Below are 21056 nucleotides of genomic sequence, written 5' to 3'. Positions count from 1 at the left end.
CATCCTTCCACTGCATATTGTAGACCCTTTTGCCTCGATCTGGAAGATATCACACTTGTATTGTTCCAAAAACACTCACTGAAATGCTCTACGATCATTTACATTGTACAGTAAGTGTACAGGAGGATGTCGGACCTGAGGATGTCGGAAGTGTCAACTGAGGAGGGCAGGGCTTTTGTGAAAGGTCCATTGGCTGCAGTTAGCTGCGCTCCATCCCACAACAACCCACACTGACGCAAAACGCCAAATCTATCTGCACTAGTCAAGGAAAATAAAAGAACAAAAACTCTAACCACACGCACAGATAGTCAGAGTTTTGCGCTGTACTTGCATTGGGCAGGAAAATAGGGCTCGTTGTGTTTATCTGAGGACTTAGTTGTTGTCACAACAAAAATGTCAAGATGGCTTTATCGATACTTAAAACACAATAACAATACATCTCTATCAAAGCCTAGACACTCAGGACTGTATGACACACTGTAAATACTTCATCATTACCATGCGCTGCTCATAAAAGTTCACAACCGATGAGTGCTGCTTCAGTATCTGAAAGGTGATTTGATTTCCCAACAGGGTCACACAAGAAGACAGCGTTGGGGATGTTTGAGCCAAAATGACAGCCTTGGGGCGCTTTTATGTCTTCACTTCGAAGTACAATGACATCCCAAATGAAACTGCCTTGGCAACATTGATCATGTCAAAGCAGCTCATGTACAGTATGGTTGTAACTGCTTGGCGCAACATGGGGTTGGGAAGCTCTTAAATGGTGGAGGGATGGACAGACGGACAGTTGAGCAGGCTGGCGGCTGGATGGTCGGATGGACAGACAGACAGACAGACAATAAAATAAGGCAATAAAATGAACATTTTCACAGAATTATGGATGTTTACACTCAAGGAGCAAAACAATAAAAACATTGCAAAACATTACACATAGTGATTTGCAAAAACCTACCCACATTTTCACACCTAAGACACAGATAAGGCTTGTGAGGTTGCTTCCTTGTCATTACAAAGCCTTGGCTTGCCAATGACCACACGAGCAATCACATTGGACAATCACATCCAAGAGTGGAAGCACACATGCTTCCAGTTTTTTTCCAATTGCTAAAACACAATTTTGCAAGCTAGGCTGGTTTGATCAAAATACATAACACAACTCACAAAACCGCACACCCGAACTACAAAATCCCTCATATATCTTGCAAAATGAAGCACTGCCAACAAAATGACATATCTCGTTATTTAATCAAACTTTTGTACCAAGTCATTCATATTAACAGATTTATACAGTATTCCTAATCAACTACACACTGTTGGGCATAATGAAAAGCACTCTCATCTTTAGTATGCTTTGCCATAATACTCAAACATTCTTCAGATTGCTCACATGCACATAAATATTTGAAGATATTTTTGTTTTTAGTGTTTATTCAATCTTCTCCCGTGCTTGTGTGGGTTTTCTCTGGGTACTCCGGTTCCCTCCCACATTCTAAAGACATGCTTAGCAGGTTGACTGAACACTCTAAATTGTCCCTAGGTGTGATTGCGTGTGTGAGGGGGCGTTCATCTGTGTGTGCCCTGGATTGGCTGGCAACCAGTTCAGGGTGTACCCCGACTACAGCCAGCTGGGATAGGCTGCAGCATTCCTGCGACCTTTGTGAGGAAAAGCGGCTAAGAAAATGGATGGATGGAGGATGGATGGATGGATGTTTAGTCAATCGTAAAAAGCTGTTATTTATTTTGGTTATTTTTGTCATCACATTCTCACCCTGAAAAAGTCTGAATAGTTATACATTAATTCACATGTCTGTTGAATAATTCACAAGCAGTTGTAGCCTGCTAGTTGTTATTACAGCAGGGCCCCTTGAAAATCCAGTATCCACCAAAAGTGACTGTCAGGTACAATTTATAATTACATTTATTTAAAGAGCAGATTAAAATAATATAAAGTCTAAGATAAAACCGGATAAAAGCAACAAATGTTGATTTCATAACACTTCTAAATGAGAAAAGTAGATAACGTATTACACATCTATTATCAAAGTTCTCATCCAAATCCAGGGTAATATTCAGCCCTGCAGGCGGTGCCTCAAGTCAAAGCTTTATAATTAGTCTCTGCATTTTCACCATCTCCAGAGATTACTATTCACTCCTCACTTCTGCCTCCCACCCCTTTCTGTAGCACTATTAAGTGGCGATAACTTTACACTTCCGTGCAAATTAATTTCTATCATGATTCCGACCTGACCCGACTTGCCTGTCAGACCACGGCTCTTCATAAAATGCTGACGTCTTCCACCCAAAAGCACGCCTATTAACTACTGATAATACATCAAAGACAACCCTCTTACAAAGAGGGGACAGGTTTTAGAACATTGCAGGGGAAAAACCTAAGCTTTAGGCTTGTACAACTGCAATATAAAACACAATGGATTGTGTGGGTGTCACAAACAAATTTTATGCCCGCAAACAGCTTTTGTTGTCGTCATCAAATTTTGAACATGATCAAAATTTCTTTGCATAAAAATGGTTTGGGAGCCGAACGTCAACGTTTTGCATCCTTGAACGAAAGCTGGCGAAATAGCAGCACTTGCTACATGTGCGCATTGTCGCAAGCCTGCACTGCTCAGTGAGACGCGAGTAGAACTGGCTTTACAGATTGTGGAGATGTGATGGCCCCCATAATTCTTTGCTTCCTTCAGTTACAGTATATTGGCACTGGTTGCTTCAGACAGAATAGAAAGATTATTCAACAGATCAACACCTCTTACATAAACACACCTTTGCTTAATATTGGTTTTCTTATTTTGGTTATTTTGTAGACATCTTTACCCCCTTGTTTTTATTATTGTTAATAAGTGTGAAGTATCTTGCAGGATGTGTTGTCCAATGAACATGCTATTAACATTTCAATGTTTAATCAATAATAAAACTTATGCCTGCCCAATTTCTTGTGATCACTCATCTGGGAACCGAATCACCGATAATACAATTAATGGTGCAGTTTCCACAGTAGCGAGTCTCGCGACTAAATTGGAAATAATACTGTCACTATAACAGTGGGATAAGGACAAGCAGAAAGGGAAGACTGCAGACTCTAATGAAGACAAGAGCACTGTTTTAAATTTAAAAAGGTAACTATGTCGGGTCAAATTAGGTTGTCATGGAATGTTCTCCTCTGAATGCAAGTGATTGGACTACATACAAAGCAAAAGAGATTTGACTTGTACTGATTTGTTCCATCCCTATTGGAATGATATAAGGAGAGCAAAGAACAGACAAGAAAGAAGAGAGATTTGGCTGGGAAAGGAAAAGCATAATGATTGTGGGGATTTTATTGCTGTCTTGTTAAATTCCAGCTAAAATAAATTCAAAGCACAAAAGTATAGAAAATTAATGATCATTGCCTTAAATTTGGTTCTTGTTGCAGATTAAGGACTAAGATCAACACGAAACAATTGTGAGATACTGCTGTGCTTGACAATGACTACAGAACAAATGAAACAACTAAAATTTTGTTAAACATCCATCCATCCATTTTCTTGGCCGCTTACTCCTCACAAGGGTTGCAGGTTGCTAAACATTTTTAACACAAATCTCATTTGATCCGTTTCAGCAATCAATGCAATGATTACGCCACATCCACATAACCTGGCAATAGCCAGATTGATATTGCACTTCACTCAAGGGAGTTCTCCACAATATCAATCTGGGACTGCTCCATGGTAATTTGCTCGGGAAAGGCGGGGCATTCTGTACAATACTTTGAGCTGATTGGACAATACGGCATTGTGACGTTTGTTTTGATCAATCACGGCCACGGATGAAAATGTCGTCTTCGTTCTCCTCGAAAGGGGAAAAAAGCACAAACATCTTACCAGCTAGAAATGCACGGAGTGCCTCTCGCTGTTCAACATTCAACAAGGAAGCAGTGAGTAATTCTGCGAGAACAGAATTAATTGCAGCGTCCATTCGTCCATGTTAGGTTTGTTTGTTTGTTTGTTTGCCTCGGCATCGGCGCTGGCTTCCTGGTTTCGTCACAGCTGCATGTCCCGCCCCAAACACAACTGTAAACTGTGACTAATGATGATTGTATATGGTCTCCTTTTATTTTTTTTAATCTGTTTTTTTTTTTTTCTGCTACTTGTTTATATATGTTCAATAAACAAAGCAAATCAAAATCATTTAAACATGTACTAGCGCCATGCGACTGGATTAAATTTTCACCAGCACATTTGTAGGTGAACGGCTGCCTCTCCAGTAGCTCTTCCGTTTTTTTTTTTTAGTTTTTTTTAGGTCTTTTAACTTATTAAACCTCCTTTTAATGTAAATTTCCCAGAGGGAGCCATCCCAAAGGGATCAATAAAGTTAAGTCTAATTCTAAGTCTAAAAGGAGGGAGGAAGAAGCCGCGCAAATTATGAAGCTGACCTAAGATTGGCATGGCTAGCTCATTTAACATTAGCATTTTTATTTTATTTTATTTTATTTTATTTTATTTTATTTTATTTTATTTTATTTTATTTTATTTTATTTTATTTTATTTTATTAATAAAACCCTTTACATGCCTGGAATTAACCGGCTGCAAAAACAATCAAAAAAATTGCTGCACACAATTCGAAATTTGCTCCTCAAATGAAGCCATTGATTCGCAAAACTTACCACACACACAAAAAAATCCGAACTTTGTGCGGGCTGACTCCCCCCGTCAACAAATGACTGTTTTGAAAAGACTCGAGCATACGTTCCACCAAGAGCACAGCAACAAAGCATGCTGCAGCAGCTATGACATCACCCCTTCTCACGTCCTCTCCCTACATTTATAATTGGGTCCTAAAAAAAGAAAGCCTTTGCCACATCCAGACAAAGATGCCCATTAATAGTGCACAGGACATGCTGCCAGACTGACAGAAGGTACACCGCTTTGATGAGAGATCATAATTTAGACAGCCAGATGGGAAAGTACAATTGCAGCAAATGAGTGTCTTGTGACTAGTCAGGTTTGAACAAAATTGGTTCATTACATTAATATTATTAACCCATAATTTGAAATCAATGTTGTATGCAAGTGAAGCTGTTTATGATGTGGTCATGGCTCCAATTTGATTCCGATATCATAAAGTATATCTTTAACCAAAATTCTCCACACTAGCTGTTTAGTTCTTTCTTAGTTCCATACATGAGTTATTGTGTGGAGGTTTGGGGACATACATATACATCAATAACAAACTGTATTTTACAGAAGAAAGCAATCAGAATAATTAACCTTACTGATTATTGTGTACCTACTAATAATCCGTCCATCCATCCATTTTCTTCACCGCTTGCTCCTCATAAGGGTCACAGGGGTGCTGGAGCCTATCCCAGCTGGCGGGGTACACCCTGAACTGGTTGCCAGCCAATCGCATTAGTTTTATAAATAATGTATTTATAAAATCACATACTCAAATTTAACGATTGACTTTAAAACAGCCCAATTTATATTTAAAATAAATAATGATATGCTCCCTTGCTGTGTTGTTTACTGCAAAACTGATGTTTATGTAGAGCACTGTATACAGCAACGCCTGTTCTTAAAGCGCTTTATGAATAAAGTTGAGTTGAGTTGAGAGTTAGCAACTATGAGCTAAGAGGAACATCAATATTTATGAAAACAAAAACCAGGACAAATGTGAAACAGATGACGAGGTGTCATACAGAGACAAAGGAGCAAAGTCTGGCAAATCTCACTGACTGACTGACACACGCACACACGCGCACACACCATGCATGCACTGATGACTATGAGTACAACATGGATAAAACTAAAATCTAAATAATTGATGGATAGATTAGTTAGATTGGATAAGACAAAAACATTTTTCCCAAATTATTTTGATATTGCCTACTCAAAAGGTAAAAACAACCATAGTGTAAGTGCACACCCAACTTCAATAAATATAAAAAGATAAATCATACTGAGCATCAAGCGAACCTCTTTCTCATTTGCGCTGTATACACAAAAGGCTTAAATGAATCCAGCTCACCTGCCTTTGTGTCTCAATGTGTAATATGTGATGCTGCTGAGTGAGCTGAAGGGTTGAGCTGTTAGTCTCAGTGGGAAGAGGCACAACCTCTGCAGGCGCCGAGCTGCAATCAAAGATCTCTGCAAGTGGCCACTCACAATACGTCTGACTGATGGCGCAACGCCAACTAACTGGAGCTTTCAACCAACAGGACTGACTGCTGAAGCACACATACCAAAAGCGCAGACAACAGATTTACTTGCATATTCCTGTCGGGTAGCACCAACTCTTAGAACTTGGGCTCTTTCTGACAATGTACTAAAAAAAAAAAAAAAAAAAAAAAGGGACATAACATATCTGCTTATCATCTGTCAGTCAATGTTATAAAAGCAATGAGTTTGATGTTCCCTAAAATATTGTTCGGTATATATACCAGTCTGGTCGCTATCGAACATTTTTAGAATCGATTAGTCTATCGATTTTTCTATTGATTAATCAACTAATCTGATTCATTTTAATTTTGCATTAAAATGTATTCCAAAAGCATCCCCCCCCAACACCGATTACTGTTTATTAAACAGTGATTGCTGTTTATTTTGTACTTGATATTTGTATAGTGATTAAAGGGATACTTCACTTATTTTTCCCATTATAGCAATAAAATGTTAATATTTTGTCTATAATTAATTTGATACTTTCATTATTTTTAACATACAATTAGTACCTTTAAAAACACATTTTGCAACTTGCTGTCGACTGAAAATGACATCACAAGGGCTCAGGTAACCAATCACAGCTCACCTGTGTTCTAGGTTTGGTCATGTGACATTCACAAGCTGAGTCTTGATTGGTTACCTGAGCCCTTAGGATGTCATTTTCAGTCGACAGCAAGTTGCAAAATGTGTTTTTGAAGGTACTAATTGTAAATGAAAAAGAATGAAAATATCAAATTTATTATAGGCAAAATATTAATGTTTGACTGCCAAAAATGTAAAGTATCCCTTTAAAAAAAAAAAAAAAAAAAAAGGGGCGATTGATGTTGTACTATGTTACCAGTTCGGTCATTGTTTTCAAAGTAAAAAAAGACACGTTTGAAAATGTCTTACTCTGATTAAACACAGAAGATAATCAGTCTTTTTTTTTTTTTTTTTTTTTTTTTTTAAGGAAGGACTCCATAAATTAGTGAACAATTACTGTTGATATGCTGATATCACAGGATTGAGACAATTTAAAATAAAAAAAAATGGCTCCAATTACTAGATTATCAAAATAGTTGAGGAGTAATTTGATAATCGATTACTTGTTGATTAATCGACTAATTTTGACTGCTCTAATATATACCTTTGTCTTTAGGGAGTAAATTCATTCATAAAACATATAACAAGCGTTTACTTCTGTCTCTTTATCATATTTGTAAAAAAATAAAAATAAATAAAAATGTTGCATTCATTTTTCCTGCAGACACAAAAGGATTCCCTTTTGCCTGTTTGGGTAGACGGAAAAGCGGAGCATGAGTTCATCTGCAGTATAAAGGGAGGTTTTATGAAAAAGGGGGTTTAGGGGGTTTTAGAGCTGTTGCAGACATGCAACATCTGTGTGGTTGTGGGGCTGATGGGGGTTGGGTTTAAGCTCTCATTGCTCCACATCCCATTTCCACTAGAATGGCTGGTGTGAAGAAGAGAGGGGGTACGGGAGACAAGGTGAGAGGGGGCTTGATCCCAGTGCAGTCTTTTCTGTGCACTAAAGCAAAACACAAACAAACCCCCAAACAAACAAAATATCCTGCAATTCCCACTCTACATAAAGTATATGTTAGTCTTGCTTTGTTTCCCCAAATAGATCTTCACAAAAAAAAAAGAAAAAAAAAAAGAATATCAATGTGTTAGTCTAAGTAAGGAAGTAACTTTCATTTGTATAGCACCTTTCACAGACAGAAGGTCACAAAGCTGCTGTCATGCAAGGCGCTGACAAGTCCATTGGGAGCATATCCGGGTTAAGTGTCTTGCTCAAGGACACTGCACCATGGTCATCAGGGGTGAGGATCGAACCCACAACCTTACGGATGGGAGACAACCACTCTACCACTGAGCCAAGTGTGTAGTTTGTGTAGTACATCTCTCAAATTGAAAAACTGCAGCACAGTAATAAAATTCACGACACGTGCTTAGCGGTTCACATTTGCAGGATGCTTAATGACCTGGATTGGTTTGAATCGACTTCAAGGTGTGGTTTTCAGGTTAAAAAAAATGTGTAACATTTGTTAAAACTGTCATGAGCTGGAGGTTGGATCCCAAAGCGCAGACACAAATAAGATTTTAACTATTTATTCACATCGAGAGGCGTGGAACAAACTTGACTAGACGAGAAACAAAGAGAGTTGCACAGAGGACAGTGATAACAGAGGTAATAATCCGACAAAGACACACACTTCTCAGGAGCCTTATATAGACAAGGAATTGATCTGATTGGTTGTGGCTAGACATGTGGGTAACAGGACTGACATGGAATTATCTGATTGGCTTGAGCAGGTAAAGTGATTAAAGATTCTTGACATCACATAGCCCTTGACATCACATAACATCACATAGCCTAAAACCAGTTGAAACTAGATGCTAGTTACATCAGTTCAAAACAGACACTTGTTACATCAGTACATAACAGACACTTGACCTCAAGGTCATGAACCCAAACTTAACAGGTCATGAACTCAAACTTAACCCTGGCGTGACCCCAGACATGACAAAAACGGCCATTTGAACCGACAGTAGAACATTACTTAAAATTATGTGTTGAAAAATCATTACTCTCTGGTTCCATCTTAAGCATCGAATGATGGTTTGAATTAGAATTTGGTAACATTCAAAACAAAGCCTTAACATCGGATATTGTTATCGCTGGTGGCCCTGTGGTGACGTCTTAAACAAAAGACTTTGTTCAGTAGACGTTTTTCTTTTTTCAACTATTGCATTTGTAAGCATTCATGGACCCGTTCTATTTCTAGCAAAACAACAGCTCAGTGGCCAAATCATTCCAGGGTTTTTCCTGTGTACAAAATCCAGCGGCGGCCACCTCCATCTTATTTGCTCACCACCTCCAGCCTTAAGTGACTGATAATGAATGAATGCTTTAACATGATAATAGTCATACTCTTATTGAAACTATTATTCTTATTATTGAAACATGAAATTATTATGTTGTTTGTAAAAATGAAAGTGAGTCTGTTGAATTTACAGAATACATGCACATTATGGTGCATGGTCAGGATTAGGTATGTTCGATACCACTTTTTTCCCGACCGATACGCAACTCTTGAGTAGTCACCGCTACTGATACCAAATACTGACTAGTAAATACAATTCCCCACACATAAATGTCATGATTTTCAAGAAAGACCTCTAGTTAGGTCTAGTTAGACCTCAAGTTAATGGCAAATTTGTATTCACATAATTTTTTATTTCTTGTCCCTAATCATAAAACGGCCACAGGAGGGTGGCAGATAATGGTATCGGTCACCGGTTGAGTACCGATACCTTAAAATAAGACTGGTATTGGCACAAATACCTGGTATCGGTAGTCACACATCATTGTCAGGATGATACCACCTCTGACTCAATTTGAGTCAGGAAAAACCCTGAACTCTGCACGTCATCAAGTGATGACTAACTCTGCCTTTGTCCAATGCCATCTTGTTTCGATACCCCAATTCAGTCCTGCTGTGTCCTTTATTACTCTGTTCATGTCGCCATCTACGGATAGTGACGACTCCATTTGCAGAAAGATCCTCATCTGTCTATTAAATGTTGAGCTAGACAGAAGCTTCCATTGGACCTGACAGCGCTGAGACAAAGGGACGATAAAGGTCAGTAGATCCCATCCCTCACACTCAGTCACATCTAAATTAAACTTTGTTCGATCCATCACACTCCTGTCCAAGTCCCTCCCCGACCCAAAACACCAGCTCTCGTAATTCCTACTTCTTTAACCCCTTAAATCGTGCTGAGACCTGAAAAGTGAGCTCGGGGATGAATGTCCACATGGCAGCTGAAAAGATAGAAGCTATCTGTCTGTATGAACATTCATTTTAAGCATTGAATATCGTCACTCTGTGGCTCCAAGATGTCAAATTTGTTATGTGTTTTAGTTTATAACTAAGTGCAGTTTTGTCATATAAAATGTAACAAATACACTGGAGCTGACTTTGTGTTTGAGTGTGTTTTTAGAGCACATCATGCATTAAATGGCACTGTAGTTCTTTTTTGGGTGGCTATGTGCAAACAATGGCGCACTGAGGTTTTGAAGGGCAACACTCAAGTGTTGTGGAGAGTTCTAAACAGCCACAAATGCAATCACACTTCTTCCACGTTCAAAGGCCCATACTGTGTGACAGATAGGACTCCGGCCAATTAAGCCCAACCTCCCATCAAGAAGCAACAATGGGCCACAAAGGGCTGGCTCTTCTGGAGAGGATGAATTGAATGCAGACAGCTGCTGGCACAGAGAGTCACTCTGAAGACAGAAAACCGCAATCACACAAATTCAGTTCTTCAAGAATATTTTATGAACTGAAAAGATCATGCAAGAAAAATTATAAAGTGTGGCCCATTATTTTCTTCATAAAGAAAAATAAACATTCATTAACCACATTTTTTAGGCAATCTGAAATGAATGTTAAAACCACATGTATGGAAGTTTCGGGCCCACTGTGTGTTTTTTTTCCCCCAGATGTGAAGTATACAAGCTTTTTTTCCATATGCTTCCATATGCTTTTTCCTGGTGCAAGAAAATAGAAATAAACTATCTCTCAAGGGAAGATTTGCTTGGACTATTTATAGGCAGGGCAGCACGGTGGACGAGTGGTTCGCACATCTGCCTCCCAGTACTGAGGATGCAAGATCGAGTCCAGGCTCCAGCCTTCCTGGGTGGAGTTTGCATGTTCTATATATATATATATATATATATATATATATATATATATATATATATATATTTTTTTTTTAGCCCATATCACCGACCCTAATTACATCACTCATTCAGCTTTCACACTTGACAACCAGGGTATCACACTGCTGCGATTGGTTGGCAACCAGTTCAGGGTGTAACCCCGCCTGCTGCCCAAAGCCTGCTGAGATAGGCTCCAGCACCCCCACGACCCTTGTGAGGAACAAGCGGTTCAGAAAATGGATGGATGGATGGTATCACACTGCTCATCACAAAGACGGCCCTTATTTTGTTTGTCCCATGTGTGCCATTTCTCTCCATGACTTCTCTCATGCTGTAGCTCTCTTTTCTCTTCCGTTGTGGCAGCTCTTCCTTTTCTTTTTTTCTTTTTTTTTGCAAGCCCTCAGTTTTTGGACCTCATAATCCTTCCCCCACTCATCTATTTATCCTCTCCCCCCACAGCTTTTATTGTTTTTTTTTTCCACAATGCATGCCCATCCCCCTCCCACTTTCTGTTGCACCCCATCCTCCTCTTGAGCCCACCCACCTGCCTTTGTAGTCCCAGTTGTTGCCGTGTGTTAGTTTGTGTTTGCATGAGTACATATGAGTACGTATGTGTTCAGAATATAACAATGCTCTGTACATAATTAACTTTGTGTGCAGAAGATAAGGAATGATGAGTATTTCTATCCACTAAATTCAACTCAGGTTCAACCTTTGTGGACAAAAAAAACAACCTTTGTGGACAAAAAAAATTAAAAAAAAAGATGAAAAAAAAATATTATTTATTTATTTATTTATTTATTTTGGGCGTGCTATTAGTTGATTAATTGATTGAATAATTGATAGGTGACTCGATTTAAAAAAAAAAGTTGTTAGTGACAGCACTACCCAACTCCACAATCACCTCCGCACCCATAACCTTTATGAAAAGTTGCAGTCTGGCTTCCGCTCTGCACACAGCACAGAGACAGCCCTGGTCCGCGTCACAAACGATTTGCTTGTGACCACAGACCGGGGCTCACCGTCTCTCCTCCTCCTACTGGACTTGTCAGCCGCTTTTGACACTGTGTGGACCATAACATCCTGCTCCATCGCCTTCAGACTGCTGTTGGTCTCTCTGGGACCACACTCAACTGGTTCCAGGTTGATATTTTTTAGTGGGCATATGCATAATATTGTCTATGACAAATCTATATGAACTGTTTGTAATCCTCTCCATTTGTAACAGTGTACAGCAACTTCACAACATGCTCAATGGTCTAATGTGATTTTATTAATACTGATTTTTAATGTAAGACACCACAAATAATCTGCTTCGAATTAATTTTAAAACAAGATTTTCTGTCCTTCTCTATGTTTTTTGATATCTGATTTACAAAAAATGGAAAAAAAAGTCCAAAATGTCTGATTCTCACCCTGTCCTCATTTGGTTTTGTGTGACAGATTCACTGCATGTGTTAGTCTGTTACACACTGTATGGTTGGATTAGAGGAAGATTAAGGCCACTCTTACATGGCTGGTGGGTCTGGATCCGGCCCCTACCCGACACCACCTGCATTCCCATTGTCTTTGCATACTGGACCAGTGGACTAAAAAAAAATAAAAAAATAAAAAATAAAAAAGGATTCCCCACAGCAAACATCAGCTGCCTTAAGAAGATGGATGGATTGATAATAACATACCAATGACTTCTAGCTAGCAAGGAATTTGACCAACTTAATTCCCCTTCTATGGTTTGAAAACAATTTCGTATTATAATTTATACTCCATCCTGCAATACATGTATTTATTGAACATAAGAAGGAACATAAGATATCCCAATAGGTAAAATAAAAAAATAAAAAATAAAAAAGAAAGAAAGAAAAGGAATTGGAAAAAACACATAATAATTATCATTAAGCACCGTTTATATGTTCAAACGGGAGTCGGAAGAAGTAAAAAAAAACTCTTTAATTTAAATCTGGAATGAACCTTAATTCCCCTTGACTCATGCAGGCAGGTGCTGACTCAGAAGTAAAATCCAAATTGCTTTTGAATTGAGATAAACCAGTCGGGCAAGGAGAACGATGGCATTTCTGTATAATTTAATTTATTTATTTATTTATTTTTAAATGTGGAAATATGATGGATGTTCAATTCTGTAATAAACATTTGAAGCAAAACGGCTCCTTTACCACAAGAAATTTTACTGGGGGAGGAGGGGAGAAAACAAAAATGCAGATGTTTTACTTGTAGTTTTCACAAATGTCAGCCACGGAAGCTTTCTGGGAATTTAAGACGGCCAATTGTCATTGCACTTTGGCATTGCAAATGTGAAGGATAATTTGCCGTTCAAGTGAAAGCAGTCCATGACAACTCACTCAAAATAACATATGACTCAATAATTCTGTGTGCATCTTTCCTCATGTTCTATTGTGCCCTCCCTTTAAGCACGACAGGCATTGGAAACACATTTCTGGAGTAAACCTTTTACATTTAGTTAACTGTAGTGGGCAGTAACTTCATTATACGCGCAATTTGCATTTTTTTTTTTTTTAAATGATAACCTCTTAATGTGAATATAAATATTTCAAGCAATAAAACTTCACGGCTGAGAATAAAGTGCTGGACCATTTGATGGCTATCAGTAAATCAGCCTCAAGACTATTCTTGCTGCTTGGTTAATTTTACTTTAGTACCTCCACCTTCAGCTGCAATGAGGCTGATAACAGTTATGAGAGATTATTGGGACTGATAGAAACTCATGGAAGAGCCGCCAGCAGGATTTAAAAACCCAATTTCTCCTTGAATGATCCATGCAGATGTCATCAATACATGCTCAATATACGTCACTAGCCTGGTTTACATGGAGCCATGTATTCCGATTAGAATGAATCAGAAAGGCCAAACGGAATGAAAATGCTCCATGTAAACACCTCGATCGAAATGAAACGGCTGAACCTGAACGGAATTTCATTTGGAATCACAGGGGTGGTATATTCCTTTCGTCAATCCGAACGAGCCGTTGATTACAGCTGGGCCGCCGAGCATTAGATTAGCTTAGTTTAGCTAAATAGCGAATATTAGCGAAGATAAGTGGCTCAGAAAATGGGTTTTGGTTGGTGGGTGGGTTGGTTGGTTGGTTGGTTGGTTGGTTGGTTGGTTGGTTGGTTGGATGGATGGATGGATGGATGGATGGATGGATGGATGGATGGATGGTACGACAGCACAGAATAAAAACCACCATGGATTGTTGAAATGCAGCTACTGTATGGTGAGTTAATCTTTTATTTTTATTGTGGTTGTTTAGAATGTCTAGAAAATGTTCAGTAGCAATTATCGAAAATGTTTGGGGTCCTGTGTCTATTTTAAAATATGTGTGTGCAATGTGCATTGCTGAAACGTCACCATTGCTAAATAAATAAGTTTGTGACTGATGTATTCGTTGAAGCATTAATAAATACTAGCAGGAGACGCAACAAAATGCAGGCAACTTTATTACCGGTAATAATTACTTATACATATAAGAGCTTTTGCAATTACTCATCGCTTCACTGTCTGAAGTGACAAGAGTTCAGAAAGCAAAACATTTCACTGTCACAATTAGTGTTGATATGCTGAAATCAGAGGATTTGGACAATTTTTAATTAAAAAAAAAAAAAGGCTCCGAACGGTTAATTGACTATTAAAATAATTGTTGACTAATTTGATAATCGATTACTTGTCGATTAGGCAATAATTTTGACAGCTCTACTGTATTTTGCACTCATTTGTATTTATTCTAAGTTTAAGGGAACCCCTACTAAGTTGTACAAAAAAATAATAAATAAATAAATAAAAAAATTAAAAAAGATACCCGTCTGTATAATAAACACTAAGCATATTTTCACACACGCACCCCCCCACACGCACACACACGGCTGCATACATGAGCCTTCATGTTCAAAGTGGTGGGAGTGTTGCCACCTGCAACCTGCTGATAATGAAGCTGTATATCTCAGCCACTTAAAGTCAGCCATCTGCGCTTGGATTTCTCTGCTGCCTTTACACGGGCACAAGCATGTGCAAACACACATGTACATAACACACATGAACACGCACGCATGCACACGATTAACCATTAAAAAGAGCAGATATACAGATTTGGCATTTTTCAGGAAGCATTATACTAGTCCTGCTGGGTGATATGGAAATTTTCTTATATCATGATATAGCCCATTTTATAGCACCAGAATGATATACCAAGATATATTTTCAGTTATTCTACAAAAAAATATATACATAATACAATACAATAATTTTATTGTGAAATTTACCATATTTGTATCAAATGAGAAATACATCCAGTAGTGCTACTACTTTTTTATTTTTTTTAATAAAATTAATACAGGTAAATTAAAATTAATAAATGTAAAAATATTATTTATTCAATATACCACTGATATACAGTGGTATATCCATCCACGTTCTGAACTGCTTATCCTCAATATTGTACTGTGTCCGTTCTTCAAAGCCACACCTCCCGGCTGACGTATGGGACGCCATAACACTTCATTTTCTGTTCAGCGATGTATCTAGCATTATTTTGTAAATCCATGCCTTTGTTACATCTCGGTTGGATTACTGTAATGCACTCTATTTTGGAATCAGCCAGTCCTCCCTGCAGCGTCTCCAGCTTGTCCAAAATGCTGCTGCTTGTCTCCTTACTGGTGTCCGTAAGAGGGAACACATAACCCCTATCCTGGCCTCTCTTCACTGGCTGCCCGTGAAATTTAGAGTCCACTTTAAGATTCTTTTATTTGTATTCAAATCTCTAAATCAGGGGTGTCCAAACTTAAATAAATATATAAACCAATTTATTTGTAACATGGCAGTAAATTATTATAGTTTTGGAATTTTTCATTTTAGTTAATTTTTATTAGTTTTCAGGGTGGTTCTGTTAGTTTTTATTAGTTTAGTTCTAGTAGTTTTAGTTTAGTAGTAGTTTTAGTTTAGTTTGTTAGTTTCAGTATTAGTACAGTATTAATATTAGTTGTTTTTTTTTTGTTTTTTTGTTTTTTAATAACGTAAATGTTACGGAGACGGAAGTTGTTCTGCAAAAGTCATTTCTTCCTCTTGTATGGCACTTAAATACATCAACTGCATGCATAATGACAAAAATAATACTGTAGCGTTCTAATACTGCATACATGGACATCTTTGCCTAAAAAAAAAAAAAAAAAGAAAAAAAAAAAAGAGTGTAAATGACTCAACTCAACTCAACTTTATTTATAAAGCGCTTTAAGAACAGGCATTGCTGTATACAAAGTGCTGTACATAAAACATAAAGAAGAAGGTAACAAATAAACACATTTTACATCAGTAAATTAATAAGAAGTAGGCGAGAGGGGGATTGCCTAATATTCTATCATCATGGCGATATATATCGCCATATCGCCCAGCACTACATTATACCATGGGTGTAGACATGATTTTCATGATTCAAGGGCACAAGAAAGCCAAAACGGGCAAAAATAATATAGATAATATGCATCCAAAAAAATGCATTATTTTATTTCTGTAATCTTAAACCTCTAAGTGAGTTACAAGGATGAATCGAAAGATGTAATCATTCCACCATCTGCTTATGCAAAAGGAGTTAGTACAAAAGAAAAAGACGGAGAGTTTGAAGGAAGACAGCCGTCATTGTCACAGGATGACACATGAAACCATGGCAACCAGCCCTCCTGTTGGCGAGCACTTTGAAAATGAGCATCAGGCCAAGGGAATGAAAATATGAAGAGGAGTTCTTCACCCCGACATACACTTGCTCACTCTCTCTCACACACCCACAAACACTAATTGTTCATTCAGCGCACCCTCACGCCATTCAGTCACTGACTAGATACACACCATGGTTGCATTGTTCAACTCAAGTCTCGTAGCTGAGAACAGAAGCTTGCCATTTATCCGAGATGGTGTTAACCATGAGAGAGGTCAAGCCTGATGGCCAAATTAGCTTGTATGATCTCGCTCTACTGATTGAAGTTGTCTCATTGTGTGAATCAAAAATAATTCTATTTTGAAAATAGCTGATTAAATTAATTACATTTGAATAAGAAATAGATGCTACAGCAGAGACTGCCATAGTTAAATCTATGCAAAAGTGTTTTGCATAATAATATCAATGAATAAAATAGTATTAGACCAGATGACGTTTACGTCAACAATCTAAGAATAGCCTGGTAGACTGCCTCAGAAGTCTCCTGGGTTTAGAACACACGCATGCACGCACGCACGTGCACTCACACGCACACGCACCTGATACCGTACAGACCTCACCTTGCTGCCAGCTCAGCACTGGAGTCCTCAATTCATACAGTCACCTCACCAGCAAACTGAGTTCCTGTCTTTTTGAGATTGCACAGCAGCTGCCTCACCAGCACAAGCACATTCTTTTATGCCCACACGCAAATGAAGTTAACACCCTCACAACAATCAAATAGTCCGCATGAACAAGTAATCTTGCTCTGCAAGATGAATTCTCGCGGTATTTGTGAGTTCATAAGGAGAATTCTTGTACCGAGCCCGCCGACTCTCCTATTCGAACCGCTGGTGGTGCCTGTGGAAAAGCAGGACTTTGAAAAAATCCAGCACGCATCGCCAGTGAGGCACAGAAAATGTACATCTGGCTGAACTTTGAACAAATCGGACCTCCGGAGCGCCGGCCTTTCAGCCGAGCGTGGTCGTATTTGACGCATCATTTTCGGAAGCGCAGTGTGAGTCTGCACGCTTGGAGATCAGTGTGAGGGAAAAAGTAAGGCCCTGTATACGCATAGCCGTTTTTTTTTTGTTTTTTTTGCAAACATGTCTACAGGGATTTTTTTTTTTTCATTAAAAACGAAAGTTTCTAAAAACCCCGTGTGTCCGTCAGTAAACAAAGTTTTACGTGGTTGCTCTGCAAACGTCACTCAATTACATACCTCGAGTTGTTAAAAAAGAAGAAAGAGAAGGTGGCGTGGATTCGCTTCCCCACCGGGGAGACCCTGTGTGTGTGTGCGTGAGCGTGTATGTGTGTTTGTTATCATGCTCCTACTGCATTGTTGTTTAAAACCAAATCTTGAAATTGGCATGCCCTTGTGCACAACAACACATTTATTTTGCATAGAATAAATGATAAAAGACATGATCGTGTGTTCATTGAGATTGCCATTTCATCCACTTTCTTCTGTGCCAGTTTTAGTATCAATCCACTGTGACGTAATGTGGTTATTTTAAAACATTCCACAGCCCAAGGCACTACATAATTACAATGGATGGATACACACACAGTATGCCTCAAAAGTCAAACAAATCAGGTTGAATAATCAGAATGCATAATTCCATACCAGAGGTCAGAAATGAGACTGATTATAAAGCAGAGATGGGAAACTAGCTGCCCTCCATTAATATTTGAAAACAAAATCATTACTGTACAGCCGTAGAGTTGGAAGTTGTAATAACAGTGTTCACTACTAGATGGCAACACCTCCCACCGCAAGACTGTACTTGTTGCAAGCAGAGAAGAAGAGAGAGCGGGCCTCCATTCTCTCCCTTCTCCCCCAGTAAGACCACCACATCTTCTTCATCTTTCTCCAAGACCAGCATTTCCTCCACTGCCATGACTTAGATCAACCTCAAACTCTAGTGACCTTCACTACTTACAGGGTTCCAACAGGTTTCTTCAAGTTAAATTTAAGACTTTTTAAAAACCTATTTAAGAACATTAAAATAATAATAATAATAATAATAATAATAATAATAATAATAATAATAATAATAATAATAATAATTCACAGCCTTATTGGCAACGAAAAACAAAATTTGTGAATGTGGGTTAAATTATTTCTCGAATGTGGAAAGGTGGAATGTGTGCAGGATGTAAGAATGCAAGCATATTGTGTAGGCTACTTGTGCAACACCACCACAGCGCAGACACGCACCACAGACAATACTGCAATAATGTGGCATCTAGTCTGCCAATGACTGTAAAAGTGATGTCAGGCTTAACCAAGAGTGTGACAATATCTCAAATTTTGCGATAAATCGTGATACTTTGTCTCACGATCGATTATCAATATGCCTACGCCAAGTACAGTGGAACCTCTACTTACGAACGTCTCTTCATACGAAATTTTCGAGTTACGAAACTCCTCAACGGGAAAATATTGCCTCTTGTTACGAAAGAAATTTCTAGATACGAAAGGTAAAAATACATTACCGAACGCAACATACTTTCGGCTGTGGCTATTTCCTACCATAGGTACCTATGAGCGTAAATATGAGATCGGTGTTTGTGCATGTTTCTGGCATCCCATTGGCTAAGAGGAACCTCTACCATAGGTATGAGCTTATACTAGATCGGTGTCTATACAGCGTCCTCATCATTCATCCCGCGGCCCATGAAGTGTTCCGATAGTTTTTCGTAAATGTATGAACTAACGGCCAACGAATTTGTGCAAACATTCAAACAATTGGTGATTGATGAAGGCACAGTAAGTTTTTAATTGCGACGAGACGGGCCTTTTTTTTTAAAAAGATGCCTCGCCATACCGGAGGTTTCCATGAAGTTTCAGAATTTGTTTAAAAGAATCGCCCAGAAAAAGTGTTCACCAGTCGGGCGTTTGCTCACTAAGATGATGTTTGCATTGGACATTAACGAAGGTTTGTTTAAAAAAAAAAAAAAAAAAAAAAAAAAAAAAATACACTTCTGAGGGAGGAGAACATGAACCAGAGGGCAAAAAAACGATGAGGACAGCAGTTAAAAAGGTAAATGAACGATAGGGGTGTTAAAAAAAATCGATTCGGCGATATATCGCGATACTACATCGCGCGATTCTCGAATCGATTCAATAATCGGCAGAATCGATATTTTTTTTTTTTTTTTTAGGATTCACACCTTGAGCATGGAAGAATGTTATATGAACGGCACATTAAGCCTTAAGATTTTTATTTTAATGCTGTTCAAATGTGAAACAGATTGCAAACTGTTTGTGTACAGTGGCTCACGGTTATAAGCCTCAAGTTTTAGATAAATATATTCATACAAATCTTACAGTGTACATGTACAAATTTACTGATAGTATTTTCTAAATTTGAATGGAAAAAAATCGCAACAATCGACTTATAAATTCGTATCGGGATTAATCGGTATCGAATCGTGACCATTCGTATCGGGATTAATCGGTATCGAATCGAATCGTGACCTGTGAATCGTGATACGAATCGAATCGTCAGGTACTAGGCAATTCACACCCCTAATGAACGACCATCATTTTTATTCTTTATTCTATTCTTTGTTATTTACATTATGCACACCTCTCATTTAGTGTGCAATAATCTAATTGTAACATGTATTTGTTACATGTTTTGATGCATTTTTATGCTTTATAAAACATTTATGTCTGAAATTTGGGAGGCTTGTAACGGATTAGGGCATTTACATGGAAAATGCGTCTCTACTTACAAATTTTTCTACTTAAGAACTTTCTTCCAGAACCAATTAATTTCGTAAGTAGAGGTACCACTGTACATCAAATACAGTCAAATACAGTACTTAAAGAATATGGCATGCAATGTGAAAGCACATACAGTATATACATAAATATAAACAGTATGTACAGAAATTAACATGACATCCTACTATTTTGAAAATAATAATAATTAAAAAAAAAAAACTATTTGAAGTTCTTTGTCTGAAACGCACATATTTTTAATTCCTTATCATATGAACTTTTATTTTGAAATTCTAATCCTGAACACAGGGCAAGAGCAAAAAAACAACTAAAGTAAAGAAAAACAACAATCACAAAGTTGTATAGAGCATACAAAGGCTCAAAAATGAGCCTTGCTCGTTTACGTGCGTGCGTCAGCCTTAATTGAAAACCGGACAGTGCAGCAGCCTTTGCAGAGAGCATCCTCAGCACTGCGTGTCCATGTGACAAACGGATGCTATAACGGAAGTATAGACAAGAAAAATCACAAGAGCCCATTATCACCAAGCACTCTCTGCCTGACAACAAGAATTAAAGGCATACTAGCACCCGCCACCGTCATCATCACCACAATGAGAGCAGCATCCCTTGTGTACTCACCGCACAGCCACAAACGC

At 38.2% G+C, this 21056-nt stretch overlaps 1 protein-coding gene across 6 annotated transcripts in view; it reads right to left on the bottom strand.

The window, feature by feature from the left end:
- The window catches only part of LOC144017597 (serine/threonine-protein kinase BRSK2-like), a 50733-nt gene that overhangs the window by 29056 nt on the left and 621 nt on the right, over positions 1-21056 (bottom strand). The window lies entirely within an intron of this gene.

Source organism: Festucalex cinctus, chromosome 4 (assembly GCF_051991245.1).
Source record: "Festucalex cinctus isolate MCC-2025b chromosome 4, RoL_Fcin_1.0, whole genome shotgun sequence".
Taxonomy (NCBI): Eukaryota; Metazoa; Chordata; class Actinopteri; order Syngnathiformes; family Syngnathidae; genus Festucalex; species Festucalex cinctus.
This window is presented reverse-complemented; position numbering and strand designations above follow the sequence as displayed.